This window comes from Nomia melanderi, chromosome 2 (genome assembly GCF_051020985.1).
Source record: "Nomia melanderi isolate GNS246 chromosome 2, iyNomMela1, whole genome shotgun sequence".
Taxonomy (NCBI): Eukaryota; Metazoa; Arthropoda; class Insecta; order Hymenoptera; family Halictidae; genus Nomia; species Nomia melanderi.
The window spans coordinates 15,938,832-15,957,349 of NC_135000.1; the positions used below are offsets into that span (position 1 = coordinate 15,938,832).

An 18,518-nucleotide genomic window follows, 5' to 3' on the forward strand; every position below is an offset into this window, starting at 1 on the left:
GAATCAAATCTCAGATTGTAATTCAGATATTATCCTAAAAAAATCAGGTATGAAACAAGTACTTCAATTCGTTGTTATTCACACCTTCATTTGCTTTTATTATTCTGCATGGGCGTCGAAAACTGTTAAGATTGACAAGTTAATGACTATATTCTGCAGACTATTGGAGAAATCATTACAGCATTCACATTGGATGATTCCATGAATGAAGACGTAGCAAACCGGTCTGACGTTCATTCGACGTAGAATCAATTTGTAACAATTGAGTTTTTCGGAGATGCGCAACTTCTGGAACTGAAAGCAGCGACGAATTTTAGACTCAAAGGACAACGAACTCTTTTGGTGACTCGATTCGATGATGCATTGCCGTTAGTCATCGGTGAATCGTCATCTATGATTCTGAAACGAGCACCGCCTAAAGGTATTCTACTGTGTTGCAACAGTCTTTGGCTTGTGCACTTGGTAAAGTCACGTCATTGCACCCAATGGCAGATGTATCGTAAACAAATACGTCAATGCGGCCAGGGAGCTGACCAATGGAAACGTAGAGATGATGAATCTATTGCCACCTTCGAATAGCGATCAAACTATCTGTTGAGTTTTATTTTCTGCCTTTGGCATCTTGTTTTCCGATGGCGACGTTGGATTTAGCAGACCAAAGTTGAACGCACTACAGTGTTTCTTAATACTAAACGTACTGCGATCGGTTAAACGATCGGTTTTGAAATTTGATTTAAAATTTTGTATTTTCTTTCGTCCATTTTACTTTTTATAAATTCTTATACTGTTTGATTAATCAGTTTATCAGTTTCGATCTTTCCTTTTGTTTAAGTGTCTACTAAAAAAATTGTTCGTGTAATTTGTTTACCCTTATTTTATAACTATTTATTTAATTGGTTAGCGTGGAAATAGTTATATATAATGGGCTGATACGTATAGTGTTAAACTATGGGACATGACTGCAAATGGGGACGTAAAACGAAATGTTGGGGTTGCGAAAATTTCATTCAGATATATGAACTTAAAGAAATATTAGTTGCAATATCTCCATTGTTTTTAATTTACATTACATTCACATATTAAAAACTAAGCTAAAATTATTAAATCCAAATATCATTCAACGCTGAAAAATGTTGATGTTGCTTCGCGTCCAGCAGTGTCAAATATTAAAATTTTTTTTAAAGTAATGTACAGATAGACAATTTATAGATAATGAAGAGGAATATAGTTTAGATTAAAAACAGTTTTGTTTATCTCTATCTGTAGAAATGAAAGAAATACAAAAAACCGCATTATTTAGGGGATGACCCAATTCTTTTTTTATAGTATTATTTTGTTTATAGTGTCGATTGCTTACGCATAACCGAATTGGCGAATAACAAATTAGCATTAGAAGAAAAACGAGAACTAACTAGTTAGCCTTATATTCCTCAGCCTAGCCATCAAGAGATCTCTTTACACCATAATAATACAATAATTTGAAGGACGTATTAGATAAGATTTAAGCAGTTTTTATCTTTAAAGTAAGTAGTAACGTTCTTACATCTTCACTGTGGTTTTTACTTGAGTTTGTCGCAACTGCTATGTATGGTCATACTTTTTAAATGATGTATCAATGATACGTGGAACTTATATGACACTATCATGTATTTTCTATAACAATGAAATTTCAGAAACTCTTTAAGCTTACTTTATATTTCTTTCATTCTGTCAATGAGTCACTTGAATTTTTGCGTTTCGATGTGATGGTGAATTACATTCTGTATAATGATATTAAACGATTCACACTTGTGGGCATTTCATTACTTTTTATTATTATTAATTTTACGAGAAAACTTAATAAATATTGCATAGGCTAGGAATGATAATAATTATTAAATATACTTAACGCTGAGTTACATTCATATACTTGCATACGTATACCTGTATAATGCAAAATACATAAGTAGTTTAATTTTATTGTTGCAGCCCCACCACCATAAATTCTCATGATCCACTACTGCTCCGTCTCCTCTAAATCATCATCACATATTCTTATTTACAATTCCTGTCTCTGCGTCGTGGACGTAAATATTATATAATATAGATATACAATATTGTAAATTTTATTATATTTTTTAAACGATATAACAATATAATACTTTAATAACATAAAAATATAATATAATATAATATAACATAATATAATAACTATAAATAATATTATAATATTTATAATACTGTATAATATTGTATATTATTATATAACAATAATAACGCATTAGTAAACAAAATAAATACCAGTGCAGCGAGTGCGAATTACAGCTCCGTGTGTAACAATGGCGGCACGACGAAAGGGTAAATATTTTTCTAGTGCCGAGTCTCGTTCAATAGTGCGATGGGGGACAGCTGGCCCCTGTCGTTTGTACACCTTTGATCCTTCTCCTCTCCTACGTCACACCGAGATCCAAGGGAATTGAAAGCCCAGGACCAGGTAAAGTAAAATGTTCCCGAAAGTCGACCGTAAAGCGATCCGCTCGTATCCGGTGCATTGAAAACTCGCTGGCAATTTCCTCGCCGGGAAATCCGCTTTTTCCGAATCCTCGTATACGATGAAACGAATGGCCGCGCGCCTCGCGATCGACGACAATCACCGGCGACAATGGACGGAGTCGTATTTGAGCCGCTCGAATTTGTTCCGGGAAGGAAACAGTCGGAATCCGAGAATCTCGTGTATGCTTGTTACCGTGAATGCCGGGATCACGGGGTATCTTGTATTTGCCACGCGCGTGATCTCACCGATTTTTCGGGGATCGTTCCTCCCTGAACTGAATCCGCAAACACGACTTCATTGGTTGCCGAGTGCCTCCGCCTTACGAATCTGTTTAGGAGATTTTGGATTTTACGAATTCCTTAGGAGATTTGGAATACCGGCGTAAATCCCGTCGAACCATGTAAGGATGGCTTCTTCTTTGCACTGTTCTTGACACGTTGACTACCACGGCGCGCCGTGGGCTGGATCAGCAAAATAGGTGACATTTCGCCAGAAAGTCAACTTCTGGAATCGGTATCTACTGAAAGTATTTTGGTTCTTAACCCTTTGTCGTACAATGACCAGTGAGACTCGTGATGAAGAGTTCTAGACTAATTTAACAACAATCAATATTGTTCATTACCCACTGATCAAAGCAAACAACTATTTTACTATTATCAATGTATTATTTTCAAATGAAATTTCCATTTGAAGTGCATAGAGTGGAAAATTTTGTTGCATTTTTCCAAACTGTTGATAGTAAAATATTACGCGAGTTTACTAGCGAAAGTAAATAGTACGCTAAGGGGTTAAGTAAAACTATAGAGCAGTTAGATTGACTTTTCGAAACTTCTCTATCGAAACTCCAAGAGTGTATCTATTGAGACTTCAATTGATTCACAATTCAGTTTGCGTATTGTTAAATCAATTTCTTTCATCATTTCTCAAAGAAACATCTGTTATTCTTTTAATAATTGTAAAAAGGAGAAACCAGGAATGGTTTATTTTGACCCGTCTGGTAGTTTTAGTGTTAAATGTCGATAATTCTCGGAAACGAACAAATTAATATAATTTAGAAGATATTATAGTTTTAATAAACGTCAAAAGTTAGACATTGAGAATACCGTTTCTCATAAAAAATTGCTTCACTTCTACATGATGTTATGACGATTATATCCAATATTTTTGCTTCGTTTTAATCTTAAAATGTTCAGCATACTTTTTTGATTCAAAATACACTTGTAGTAAACAGCATTTTTTGTTATCTATTAGAACAATAAAACTTAATAAACTAATGAAAATTCTCAAAATTCTTTACATTTGACAGGGAATAACTTTTAAATACCAAAAAGTCCCAGAATAAAACAAATAGGAATATATTCAGCATAGTTTTTTTTACAACTCAACTTGTCACAACTCACAAGTTATTAGTACTCAAAGTTGCACGAAAACACTGATTTGACACTGAGATTTACATACTTTGTCAACTGTACAAACTATTCTAATAATAAGAATGTTATGTGATATTGTTTAAACATTTCATTATATTATGTGTTTACTATATTTTACATTTATTTCAACTATTTTGTTTCGTGTTTAAAAGTTATTATTTACTACTGACAAATTTCCGATAATAGGAAATTTTCGAAGAAAGATAAAGACCTATTCTTTATATTATAAATATGTGCAGAAATAGAGTAGAAGTAAAGAATAAACGATTAGAAATTTTTTTTAATGTAATATTATTTAAACAATTAATTAAAAAATTATTAGAAAAACATAAAATATATTACAATGATTATCATTACAAGACAATCATTTTTTTATGAATTCTAGAGCAAATTTCACTTCGATACTTCCTGTGGTTGAAAAGTTATAACAAAATGTCACCTATTTTTCCAGCCCACTGTGCGGCGGTCACCGATGACCGGAGCGTCCAAATTACTTGAAAACGACTATGATTCTTTCAGATAACTAACGTCGAATGGAAATGTTTTATAACGTAAACAGCTACAAAACAGTGTAACGTAAGCGTTACCAAATAATAAGTAACTATTTTTCTTTATCTTTGTTACCACACAATAACCGGTACATAAAACTCTGAAAGTTTTCGTGACAGTCAACGTGTTAACACTAACAATAAGTGTACTGCGAACCAGTCGAATGACCGGTTTTCAGAGTTACTTAAAAATTCTGCGTTTTGTTTTGTTCCGTTTCGTTTCGTTCGTTCAATCAGTTAACAGTGGAAGTTAGTTTGAAAAATCTTTCATTGTGCGCGTAATGAAATAAAATAATAAAGTGTATATTCGTCAAACCCAGGGCAAATGCACCTGTGATACATTCTAACGAAAAACTAAATCAAAACGAAGAAGAATTACATGTGAACTTGAAAAAATAAGGAATTGATCGTTGAAAGAATTAGTATCATTTCAAGCTTTAAGATAACGTGTATACTCGTCGAACGCAGTTAACTGGTTAAACCGGAATCATGCAATTCGAATGCCATATAAATCGAGGGCTAAGAGTATTTGTAAATTCCCCTATAAAAATGTACAACTGCGCGAAGATCCTTGCGCCGTCTGCTTAATAAGTGTATGCAGTCGCATGAACATCCGCGATCTACTAACAACTGTCGTGCCGCCAACGGAAGCCTGTCTCGTAAGCGGTGCCGTCATATCCGGAATAAGAGCTGGAGAATTCTAATTCAGTTGATCCCCGAGTATCGTTGAAATCTGTTTGCCCAGCCGTCCTCTACGATCCTTATGCCTATTGTTGGCTGCTAATCCAGATCTGTGTCCGCGTGTCCTCCCACTACACGGCACGGTCAATTACGAACGGTTATCGGAAACGTGGGAATGTTCTCGCATGATCGCCTAGCCAGCACGCCGCTTATCACTTCCGTGGCTCGCAGCAGCGTGCCGTAACTGACGCAATTTCCCGCGAAATCGATAACGCTGGCATTTTCAAGTTTATTGTTCCCCGCGCATGGATTCTCCGTGCGCGCGAGACGGAATTTCCTCTTGTGAGTTGTATACTGCGCGATAACGAAGATGGAAATACTGCCACACTGGTGGAAAGTTTAACACGTGACCAACGTCACATATTTATGACGGTAACCAGAAAAAATCGTACAGAAATATGTTCACACGTACGAAATGACACGTGGAAAAATGCGCAAAATGTAAAATACGAACAGTTCACAACTCGTACATATAAGAATCGTACAATTATAAAGCAAGAACAAAGGTGTGGGAAGGTTTCTGCATATTTATTGAATTATTGTAAAAAATACTTAGTTATTGTTACACAAATTACTTATTGCTTCGCAATTCTTCTTAACACACTGCGTACCGGCTAATTTTCAGAAAACTGAATTGTACGGATGGAAATTTTCAGTGAAATCAACTTATATCACTATACATACAAAAATTCAGATATCATATTGTTATGTAATATATTTTAAACAGATAATCAATTCAATTCGAATTTAATATTTGTTTAGATACTGTGGTAATTAGCAAAGTTGCATAGCTAAGAGTCTTTATATAAAAACGAGATTTCTCGTTACCAGTACGCAATATGTTAAATACAAAAGTTTTCTGGTAATTTATGATAAGTATTAACAGTTGCTGCTACTATGCATCTAGAAGTGATTTACATGTATAATTCAGATTGGTATAGATGGAGTTAGTTTTTTTGGAGGAGGGGATGCAGCCCACACCTTTGTTTTACAATTGTATAATTCATATGTGTACGGTTATGCACTGTGCGTATTTTACATTGTGAGATACTTTGCATATGCGATTTTTTCTATGCGATTTCGTACATACACGCATTTTTCGTGTGCGCTTTTCTCTTGTTCGTTTCTTTCATGTAACCATTTGTGACGCTTAACATTTTGTATCTTGCGTAAAGGAAATTAAATTACTTTCACGTGTATCTGTATTTAAAATCGTAACGTATGGTGTAAAATGTTGGAAGTTGACGCGATTCTTTTTCTGAAATTTATTATTTTTTTAGAAGGACGATTTATCGCATTCAATGAAATATGATGACTGTGAAGATTGCTACTGAAACAAACGCTGGGTGCGTACGTGTTAACCGTTCGAGTGGTAAGCGGTTCTTCGTTACTCTGGCCAAAAGTGGATCCATACATTACTATAGCTTACTCATTCTTTTATTTGAATTGATAGGAATCGTTAAATGTAATATATATTTACTTTAATAGAGTTTTATATTTTTACATAGTATTTTGTGATCAAAAATAATAACAAAGATACTGTAATTGTCCATTACTTTAGCTCTCATTCTTTTATTTGAATTGACAAAAGACATTAAATATAGATAATATTTATAATTAGTACATAAAAATATTAGTACATAAAAACTTTATGAACACAAAATATTGTTTAAAAATATAAAACTATATTAAATAATAACAGTAATACTGTATTCTAAAGATATTAATCTTTTTAAGTATATTATAATGAACGATTATGAATTAAATTACGAATCGTCTATATATTTTTTGTAATGGAGTATCTTCCATTCTATTATTTTGTATGTACCTACAAGCAGTTTTATTTTCTGGTAAAATATTTTTTCTTAGACCTGTAAACGTAACAGTAAGGATATGTAACTTTGAAAATTATTTTTTTCAAATATGTTATTCGTGTATAAGGAAGCAAATTTATTTGTTTCCCTTTTAATCATTTATTTTTATTTTTGTTGTTATCTGCGTAGAATTTGAGAAATGGTACAGTCGCTCTATTCAGAATTTCTTTCTGAAACAAATAGGAAGGCGTAATTCAGTTACTAAGCTGAAACGAGAAAAACGCCACAAATCGCTTGGCATTTTTTGAGTAAGTTATTGCAAAGACTTGTGTTACTCAAACAGTTAAAACGATGAAAAATTTTTGCTGACCTACGGATTAACCGTCGTGTTACCAAGATGTTTTTTGAAACGCGAAAAATTCGTGTAGTTTTGCTGTTAAAAATAAGTATTTTCTATCGTAAATCTGTTTTTAAAGATTTGAATGTCCATAAAAATCAGCAGTCTAGTTATCAAAGTGCAACGTAAGGTGTAAAAGATGATGTCAGATGCAGAACTTTCGCGCGCGTGCCTCTACACAATTGCAATTTCCGCGGATACACGTGCGCCAGCGAAATGTACGTTACATCCGGTATGTCTTTAATTTGCCGTTAAAAGTCCCATGGTCCACCGGAAGAGCGCATAAAACTGGATCGCGAATGAAGAGGCATTAAATTCTTTTCGAGGAAAAGAATCTTTCGGTATATACCTACCTTAACCAATGTGTCTAATTTTTTTTAAATAATATAGTAATAATAATGAAAAAACTAATAATATTAATAAATTACTTAGCTACTTTTCATCGAAAAACGAGAATTCATTAAATGAAGTAATTATTGTTTTATTTGTACTATTATATTTATTCGAACAAATGAATTTTTACTTAACACTAGAACTAATATATAATACAATAATATTATATTTATTACTATTAATAATTGCGGAATAAGAAAACTGAAATCCGTCATTTTGACGGCTGCGGTAGTTCTAGTGTTAGTTAAAAATTATTTTGTTCGAATAAATATAGTAGTATAAATAAAACAATAATTACTTCATATATAATACAATAATAAATAGTTTCACTTGAATACTATAATGAATATATGAAGAAACCGAAAACAATGTACCTATTGTTACAATTTTTATAAGGATTACAAATAAATCATTTTAAACAATCGGTAGTCCTAGCGTTAATCCCATTTCTTGTAAATTAGTCTTTAAAGACTATCTCTTTACATACAATTTTGCAATTGAATTGTCGAACTGCTTATTGTATTAATAATGTAGAAATTAAAATATACATATACATTTGAATGTACGATATATAAGGTCTAAACGTGCAATGCAAAAAATGTCATTTCATTCGATTAAACAAAGGGTACTTACTATCTATCGCTATCTATTGATTGACAGGGAAGATTGGCTCACCGACCTTCCAGCCACACTCGATAAATTTTCGTTACATACGGTTTCGGGGGGTTCAAGCGTGTAGGTAACTGGGTCATCTCGCAAAGATACGTCTTGAATGCAATTTATCGAGTGTTCTGAAGCGACGAGAAGAACCTTGCACGATGTCAAGTTCGATTCACAATCCTACAATGTGCGTAGAATACTTATTAATTATTCATAAACAGATCGAGAATTTTTAACATTAACGCCATTAACATACAATAAGAATTGCAATAATTTTGGTGAAAATATTTAACTTATTCTTAAAATAACCAAACCTTTATGGAAAAAAGGAAATATGTAAATATGTAAAATTTTTGTATGTAAATATTATAGAGCTTCTGTTGCTTATTCTTTTGTATAATAGAAATTTTAAATAAGCAATTTTTTAATTGTATAACTAATACAAATTAAAATATCAACGTTTTCGTTAAATATTAAAGTTTTTTAATTATATAATTAACACGAATGAAAATATTAACAGATTAAATAAAGGGTCGCAAACACAGTAAAAGATTGTGTGATAAATACTTTAAAAAGAAAATTAATAAATTGCCAAATAATAAAACATGCTAACATTATTTTACGATCTATCGGTCAAAATTTTGCATATTTATCCAAGAACAAGAAGAAATCATTAAAATTATTATGTCTTTCACAGAACCTTGAAAATGATAAACTAACATACATTATTAAATTTTAATAAATACCCGTGTACTTAATCAAGTGTAATTTTAAAAAATATACTTATTTTAAAGTCACGAAAAGTTATAGATTTGAGTCACTTTAATAGTATTATGTACAACGAATTGTGATAAGTACAAAATTACAAATAATATGTATCATACGAAGTCGATTTAGATATAAACATGATAACCTATTAACTTTTCATTTTTTATTTATAAAAACAAAATTAAACATTTTCTATTTATACGTGTACTATTTTTACCTCCTTTCCTTGATGTCTTTGCATCCTGTTTCCAAATGTCATTCTCTCGTAATCTTTTCTCAACATCCCTCTTAACTGCCACCGTATTTTCTATGCAATTTTTATTCTACATAACTTTCATTTCAAATAATCAATATGTTATAAACAATATGGTGTGATCATTCACTAAATATGTACTATGTACACTGTGTATAATTTAATTTAAAACGACTCTTTCATAAAAAATGCGATTCCACGAAAAATTTACTTTATTGCTTAACCCCTTGCCCTACAAATCGTGTCAGATACGTGGTGAAGATTTTTAATAGAATTTAGCAAGCGTAAATATTACTCAATTCTTTTGAATCCAAATTAAATATTATTCTTCTGTTATCATTTATTATGCTTTAAAGCAAACATAGATATAGAATATGCCTAGAATTTTTCTCTTTTTCCAATAAATTATTAATGACGAAGCAGTTGTATCGATCATGGTTATAATATATATCATAGGGTAAGGGGCTAAATGATTTGATAATCCAAAAATAAAGTAGAAAATTTTTGAGTTTTTCATAAATTTATTTCATTGTGTTTCATATAGTTATAAAATATGGATATACCACAAATGTATAGAAAATACATTATTTAATCACCACTATGTATTATTTTTCGTTACATTCGACAAATTAATTTCACGCAAAAATACGTTATTTTGAACTCGCGAAACTCGTATAAAATTTGCACGTGATCTGTGAAAACTTTGATTCGCAAGATATTATCATGAACGCGTGATCAGTAGTATTTATCGCGTTCATTCGACTACTTTACGGTTGACCTTTCGAAACAATGTATGATATCATTCCTTTTTCTCGTTAGCGTATTAGTAATAAGTTTCGCGAAGGTGAGCGAAAGAGTTTCCCGTGACTCGCGTACCAAGAAAACTAGGTTCAACCAAGTAATTAATACAATTCACAGTTTTACATGTGACAAAAATTTGAGCACTGATTATGGCTAAGCTGTCGTCAAATCTGAACTAGAAAACACGTCGCAATGGCGCTGAACAGTGGTGAGAAAGAAATACGGGAATAGGCTATTTATGTGCTAAAGTAATTAAATCCACAAAAAGGTAGACAAATTTGATGAAATTAAATATATATAAAACCAGTCAAGTATTTTATATCGAAATATTCTTTCATACCTATCTACAAGTTTACTCTTTTACCTATGTACAAATCGTATGACTTACATAAGTATAGATAAGTTGACCAAAAAATGATCGACTATATATGCTTTTAGAAATTATTAACATAGTGTACATGAAAATATACTGCTGAAAAATAATTTCAAATATCATTAATTACAAACTAACCATTTTCCTTCTTTTCCATAAAAAATTTAGAAACGGATTGAAAAACACTAATACAGACTTCTAATCCCTTTACTAATAAATGTTGAATCTGAAGAGCGTTATTTAATTGTAGATTACTATGTATTAGCATAATTGTCATTTTATTCTGTAAAGAATTTGTAATTGTAAGTTCACAACGCTATACTTATGTAGATATGTACCTATGACACGTGAGGAACTGTGCGGTCACATAAGCGTTGAAATAACGGACGTTGCGACAGACGTCGTTTTTGACGGATGTAACGGCTATAAACACCCAAGTGTCGGTTTTGTCGTCCGTGACGAACGATAAAAAATATGTTTTGTAGCAGTAAATACTAGACATTCATAGAAACAAAGTGGTTAGTACAAACATTTTAATTTTTATATAGGCGTAGTAAAAAGTTCTTTCTCGCCAGTTTCAGTTGACTGAATTCATTTCACCAAGGTCACCAGATTTCTGTCTGAATGATAGGGTAATTCGGGTAGAGATGACTCATTTTCTTCAAAAAGAACAATTGCATCATAAATATCATTGATACCTGACAAAAAGAAATATGTTCATAAAAGCAAATATAGTAGAACTTCCTATAACGCGATTAAAATATTCCGTGTTTACGAATAAATATTCACGTTTACGAATTTTGTTTGAAATTCCCCTTTTAGATATTGGTCCAAGTTATATTGAATCATCCTATAAACAATGAGATTTTTTATATTTTTTCATCTCTAAAATTAAAGATAAACAAAACATTTTTTAACGAAATCATTGCGTATAAACAGACAATTTATAGATAATAAAAGAGAATATGTTTTAGATTAAAAACAGTTTTGTTTCTCTTTATTTTTAAAAATGAAAGAAATATACAAAACCGCATTATTTATGGGATGACCCAATATTAAGGTGATCCTCTACTTCTTTCAATTTCTTATAGAAAATTTCACTTTCCGAGTTATTTTTCAACGATTTTCTAATCGCCTTATAGGGAGTCGTACTGTACACACGAGAAAAATAGTTATATAGGTCTCTGTGCAAGATTCTAAATGAGATCGAGCCATCTATTCGCAGGCCCCAAGAAAATATCAGAAAGTCATATAACGATAAGTTTGACAATTAAGCATTTGCATATTACTTTAAATAAAACTTTAATTTTATCGTAAAATCAGGAAAGACTTTTTCTTACACGTACTATATTATATTAACCCTTAGAGTGCAAACGTTGCTGTGAGCGACACTGAAAATGTCTGCAGATGCACGGCCATCAAAAGATGAAAATGTTTACTATACCTTGTAAACGTTTGGGCACATTGATATAAATAGTAAAATTTGTATTGACATTTTCCGTAAGCTAAGCATTTCTCGGTAAAATTGCATGGCAATTTTCGAAAGAATCTTAACAATTACAGATGACACTCCAAAGGTTAAGAACGGAAAAGAAGATGCAGAATCCAACAATATTCGGTGTGCTCTGTAAACAGGTTCATATGAGTATAAAGTGTATTTATACTTTGATATATTCCAGTCATCGTTTGATAAATTATTTAACAAAATCAAGAAATAGTAGATACTGTAAGAAGTAATAAGTAAGCATTTTACGTAATCTTTGGTAATGAAGAGATTAAAATTCATCTAAAGGGGATATCAATTCGAAATTTATATATTCAAATCCACTAGAATGTATAAAATGCAATAATGTTCATGGTAATGTATTTACATGAAAATATTCGGTACCAAACTGTACTATACGGGTGAATCAATAATTTATCTTAGAAGTTAAAAGTTCGTAGGAAATGCGGATGTAGAAGCCGCGAGGTTAATGATGCAACTATAAAATGACTCGCATCTTTTTCTCTTGTTATCCTTTCAAATTATAAGGCACAGAAAATAGGCTGTTATAAGTTGACCACGTGTAATTGGTAGGAGGGAATATTCAGACTGAGGAAAAAATACAGATACATTATAAACAGCAAATGATACGTAATCTGTTTTCATTTTAAATCTTATACGGAGCGTATAAAAGTATTTTTCTTTAAATACAATGAAAAAGGAATTATGGATACTATAATTTGATTTTTAAGCTAATTTATTTATACTAATTTACCCTTTATCAATGTCATCTCCATCGCAATAAAATGTATGCGTAATATTATAAATAATAATAGTAAATTTAGTGAGAAAAACTATTTAAATAGTAGAATGAAATTTTTCTAATATTTTAAGTAATTCGTTAAATACAAATAATTGTTCCAAAATCAAAATACACTTATTATATAAAACTCTGTACTCACTTCAGCTATGACAGTATACTTTCCTTATACAATTTTCTGTCTCAAGACCTGTAAAGTATACGTTTAAAAAATAAAGTATTTGTAAAATTAAATTAATTGTAATCTCCGTTTACTGGTAATGAGATTTCATTATTAATTAATGTTATTGTACTTTGTGAGCTTTCTTGGACCTAATAACATTTCTTTAATCTCCTTTAATTTAGTTGTTCGAGTTAAAAAAACAATTTATGAAAAGAATAAGAAGATTATTAATAACATAGGGATTCCAACTTTTCTAATAATATTTCAAATGTGTAGATAAAATGGAAACAACCACAGAGTCAAAATAGTGTGTGAAATTGTTTTCCTTTAATACTAGCAATTGGAGTAACTTGTTTATAACTTCTAGAGAATTGTTCTAGAGATTTGAAACAATTCTTATTGTTCCATATGCTCAAATACGTGAATTCATTTTACAACTTATCGCAAAAGCGTCTTTATAATTACAATAATTACAAAATAAAAATTCTGGAATGGAAAACATTCTGCTGTGTTTAATAGTACCTATGCAATCAAACCAATTTTCCTAACGAAATAGATCTCGAATAATCAAGTTTTTTTCATAGCGATTGCTCCTTTAACTGTCTTGAATCTTAAAAATCTAATAAAATTCGGTTTATTCGATATATTTCAGAGGAAATTAATTTTTAAATCTGTAGATCAAATTATATCACCCAAGTTCGAGTAACCTGGTGGTCAAAACGTTAATTGGAAGCTACATGAATCTACTGCGATCTCAACTGACCAGACATCATCACTCGCATTGCAATTAGAGGGTAAGTTCTTCAATGAATAAGTATTGGGTTGATACAAAAATTTTGACATTTTTTATACGTGGTCAACAAAAAAAATGTTCTCTTCGGAAGGAATAACATAACGTGTATAAAGGACACTCTTTTCTTCATTTTTACTTAATTTTGGTTTAACGGTTGAGAACTCTTCTTTTTATTTCTTATAAAAAACGTCAAAACTTTTGCATCAACCCAATATTAGCAATGAAGATTATATTTCCCCAATTATGAAATGATTTGCCACTATGGTACCGGTGTTCGATTGCAAAGCGATCCATTGCGAATAAAATAAGTCGAAAAGAGACGGCCCACATTTCCTAAAAGTGATCTTACATTATAAATATCAAAAATACCTAACGAAAAGAAAATATATTCATGAAAGTAAATACGTATAAGAAGAACAGTTAAATAGGCTCCTGTGCAATATGCAGTATACCACTAAGAACAACTGAAAATATAAATATTTAACAATATAAATGAAATCAGGCCATTTCACCCGGAATTACTTCATACTATGAACCTCAATTGACCAGATACCATCCTTCGCATTGCAATCAGAAGGTAAGCTCTTCAATGATCAAATATTAGGAGTGGAGATTACGTTCTCCCAATTATGAAATGATTTGCCACCGAGGTAGCGGTGTTCGATCGCGAAGGGTCAATTGATAACGTTATCGAGCACCACCTTGATTTTATTCTACCCGCCGCGCCGGGCTGATTGGAAACGATGAACGTGACCCTGTGCCTCGTGTACGTACGAGGAGGCAGTTCGTTAACTCGGATTAGAAACGTAAGATCGACTTGGCCTCGAAATCGATATTGCAAGGAGCGTGTGACGCGGGCCAGGCTGACCGAATCCGACGTGTCTCGGGGACTCGGTGACGAAGGTCGGTGCCGAGGAGAGAAGAGGAAGAAAAAAGAAGAAGAAGAAGAAGAAGAAGGCGGGATGATGGTTTATCGTACGGAATGGAGCGGCGATCCATGGCTCGGGTTGTGAAACCGACGCGACGCGACGCGTTGCTTCGTTCACTATCGACGACCGAAGGGGATTGGCTCGATTTGCTCACGTGCCACCGCGGCGGCCGATTGAGAAACGGCCCTGATAACGAGATCCATGAAATCCCACCCGTTCCCTGGCCTCCGATGGAGGTTACTCGTTCTCCTTTGTATTTGGAAACTCGATCGATCAAATATTTATAAGTACATACAACCCTTCCTGGCGAATAAATTAGTCACGGTGAATCATAAAGTTGCTCGGATAAGATTGACATAATTGTTGGATTAAATGAGACACGCATACACACGCTCGATGTTGCAATGGAGAATAGTAGAATATACTCGATAATTTATCGAAATAATACAGGTACTGGACCTTTTTTAGTTTCATCATCTATTTTTCGAAGTTTTGCAAAATATTTTCGATGCATAATTATGAATAAGTGTTAGACAGTCTTTTTTATAGGCTGATAGTTGGGATACAAAGAGAACTACTTATCATATTTTATAATAATTATCTTACAATGATGACAATAATCTGCAAACTTTCTTCTGTGATTAAATCTCTTATCAGAAACCTATAATTGAACTTTATATTATTATATTATCATATTTTCAGAATAACTTTTATTGTTATATGGGTTTATAGTTTTTCTAATAGAAATACATTGTAATTATAAATAGGAAGCAAAGCAAGTATATAGTAAGTATAAATTATAATAAATTATATCTTTACTTACAATTAAATATTACAATCAAATATTCAATACAATTATTACTATAACAGAATAATTTAATAAACGATACATTAACTTAAAAGAATCTTTAATTACATTTCGAAATAATATACCTACTCCAAAATGTTGAGCATCAATGTAAATTACAAGTTAAAAATATATCATTGAACTTTACAATTTATGTCTGCTTTGAAAGCTCGTCGTAATTTATTGCCGTTGGGTCCTATGTATATCCTCCTAAATCTCTAAGACCAAAATGATCGCCAGAAAGAATCGCCGGGTTTCATGACCGTGAAAAGAATCGTGATTGTGTAAGCCAAAAATAGATCGGGTAGAATGTCCGATGAAGTGTTGTCGAGCTCCCGAAATGTCTATTATAGTACCGCGTACTCCCTTCTTTTCTGCGAAACTACGTTCAACTTTGCGTCACTAACAGTACGTGGCCGCAACGACGCATCGGATGCTTCTATAATATAGTGGCACACCGGCTAGCTAAGCAGCACACATGCGCACGCGCAGTCTCTTAATTGCACCAACCGTATCGGCTTCGTAACACCTTTCGAACAACGCGCACGTGTTTCTTCCTGCTCGCCAACTACGATTAACACTTACAACCTGGTACATTATTAACCCTTTGAAAGTTTTTCACTAGAAATGTTTAATGTTTCCTGATGAGGTGCAGACGATATATTTTGAAACTCTTTTGAAGAGAAATCATATGTAAATTAAGGAACAATGTTTTATTTCAGTATTTTACGTATTGATGCATTATAGGAAGTTTAATATTGAATATTACATTTTATAATTTTACTGTATCAAGTCAAATGATGACTGAGAGTTGCCTCTCAAGTGTGAACGGTTAATTTAACACACTCTGCTTTTGTATCGTAATCGGTCAATAGTCTTTAGGGGGTAAATTACTGAAACGTTTGAATATTATAATAGATGATTTTTTCTATATTATGCAAGTATTATTGTTTATTTATTATTATTTATTTGGATAAATAATTTATACAAACAAATCAATTTGGAAATGTATCTGCCAAATTTTATTAGGTTATTAAGGATTAACCCCTGAATAATCAGAAGAAAATAATCATTTTTATAAATTCTTGGTCTGAGAATATTGCTTTTACGTTTATTTTTTATGAATAACATTTGCCTTTACGAATAACCAACCTCTTAAAATATTTTTAAAATAATTTATTCTTTATAGTTCTTCTCTTTATTAGGTTTGCAGGGTGTCTTGTACTCTTCTACAGTTATAATTCTTTCTTTATATTTCTTTATTTATGTGTTTATTACTTTATTAACAAATTGAGCATCTAAATTTGATATAAAGTATTTTTAATAAAGTATATAATTAATATAATAATGAAATATTATTTCCAAAGCTTATAATAATATTAACATTCATTATGTATACAAAAAACGAAATATATAAAATGAAACATGAAACAACAAACAAAAATGTAACTGACAAGTGTGATATAAATATTCTTAAACACAATAAAATTCAAAATAGATATGCTCATAATATTAAACAATAGTCAATATTTTAAGATGTTAATCTACAAGTCAAAATAAGATGTAAATCAAGAGTGACAAAATTGTAGTAGACACTTCGTTTTTGAATTATTAACGGTTAAAATCCGCCAAATGCGGCGCGTGAATCAGTCTCTGTTTCTATCTCTTACAAGATTTGTCACGTTTGTTCTGACCTGCCTCATGCGCGTCACTATTGGCGAATTTTCAAAGTTCAGGAAGATTTTTCATCGTTAATAACTTGAAAACATGATTGTAATTTCATCTTTTTTTATTTTCGTCTGATTTTAGCTTACAGAATCACTCCTTAACATATTTACTACATATAATTAAACATTCTGTATATTATGAGCTTGAGTATTGACCTTTAAAAATAACCATGAAAGAAAACAATGTTAATACTATCATTATTACAATTATATCGAAGTATCTAAGAGAATTGATATATGTTATAATTCCGTTATAATGAATAATTATTCATATTTAATAGTTGTTCAAAATTATACGCAGTGCCCATTACAATAAATATTTGCCGACATTTTTCACTCTTTTCACTGTAAATAAATGTTACACGTCTTCTAACAATATCTGATTTAATTTTTTTAATAACTGTATATCAACTATATGTAGGTGCCAATGATATCTTCATACATACAGTTGATATAGTGTCATTTTACTTGGGCGAAACGAGTCTCCAGCCACTTAATGGACCACCTTGGCATTAGCTTACACTTTACGCCTTTAGATGGTGGGATGCAAACAACTCAATGCCAAGACTAGACAAATTGAGAATTAACACTTGTAAAAAATTAATTGGTGACCTATTGCTTTATAGTAACAAACGATACTCGTGATAATTTAATTAATTTTATTATCTATTATTGATAATATTAGTAGATATATTATTATGTACAGTATAATTCAATTTAATAAATATAATTAACATTTATCAAATCATTATTATTTAATCTTCCAAGAAAATGTAACCTGTATTGGAACAAAAGTTCTTTAGCTTTTTCGAAATAATTAACAATGGAGTTAGTCAGATGGCCATAAAAGATAAAAAATTCTATTTCAATTTGATATGAACTGCCTGATCGTAACCAATAGGTTTACTATTAATGGGTAAAATATAATAAACTCATAAAATTTACCTCTGCAGACTAACGCTACTGACGAGACTGTTTTTGAACAAAGTTCAGACCTGAACACAATATCCTATGTAAATACTTTAGGAATTAAATTTTTAAAGTG

The 18,518-nt window shown here is 31.5% G+C and overlaps 1 protein-coding gene across 11 annotated transcripts in view; it reads right to left on the reverse strand.

Annotated features, from left to right (window-relative positions):
- LOC116431165 (putative RNA methyltransferase CG11342) overlaps window positions 1-18,518 on the reverse strand; it is a 77,234-nt gene that overhangs the window by 16,794 nt on the left and 41,922 nt on the right. Inside the window, exons 2-3 of one of the 11 annotated variants that reach the window (XM_031986229.2) lie at window positions 9,502-9,591; window positions 8,490-8,696 (exon numbers count right to left, since the gene is read on the reverse strand). The exons of 9 other annotated variants lie outside the window; for them this stretch is intronic. The gene's annotated coding sequence lies outside the window, so the exon portion shown is untranslated. The remainder of the gene's footprint in view (window positions 1-8,489; window positions 8,697-9,501; window positions 9,592-18,518) is intronic. One more of the 11 variants, XM_031986227.2, reaches the window with a different exon arrangement.